We start from the raw sequence: 728 nt of genomic DNA, 5'->3' as shown, positions 1-728 counted from the left end.
AGATTTTACATAGCAAGATAGTTCACCCAGCCAAAAAAGTGTCCGCGGAAGTCCGCGCATTGCTTCAGATGGCGCTGCAGTCTTTGTTTTGGAACTCCGGCTAAAACAACACCTGGACATGAATGGCTGATGCCTCTATAAAAAAATTATTGATGGTCAAGGTTTTGAAACTCTCTTTCGTTTCCCCAGAAGAAGAATAGGAATAGCACAGTTGGTTCGTTTCACTTCTATTGTTTTTCACATAAGTAGGGTAACTCTGATCGGTAAGTCAGCACTTTTTCGAAGATGGCGGCACCCGATTTTGATGACACTTTTATAATAATTGGCTCAAAGAGAGGGGTGAACTATCTTGTTATGTACGATCTTTGGTTTGCCCCAAAGGAAGCGATTTGTGTCTCCGGAGAATTCTTCGCGACGTCTCCTCCTGTCCTCGGCTCGGCGATCCCTCTCCTCCGTCCATTGTATCCGTGGAGAGCCGCTGATTTGTTTACCGATTCTTCAGGACGTTATCAGACGGTGAATATGAGGTCGGCCATTGGGTAGAGGGCGCTCACTGGAGGATTCACACGCCCATACTAGTGGGTATATATACGCTCGCGAGCGTACGTGCACACATATATACCCACATACAAATACACACACATATACACATACATACATGCACACATATAATATACACCTATACACACACATGCATACTCTCTCTCTCTCTCTCTCTCTCTCTCTCT

This window comes from Aplysia californica, unplaced genomic scaffold, assembly GCF_000002075.1.
Source record: "Aplysia californica isolate F4 #8 unplaced genomic scaffold, AplCal3.0 scaffold00290, whole genome shotgun sequence".
In the NCBI taxonomy this organism is placed as follows: domain Eukaryota; kingdom Metazoa; phylum Mollusca; class Gastropoda; order Aplysiida; family Aplysiidae; genus Aplysia; species Aplysia californica.
The sequence above is the reverse complement of the archived record's forward strand: the minus strand, read 5'-3'. Positions refer to the sequence as shown.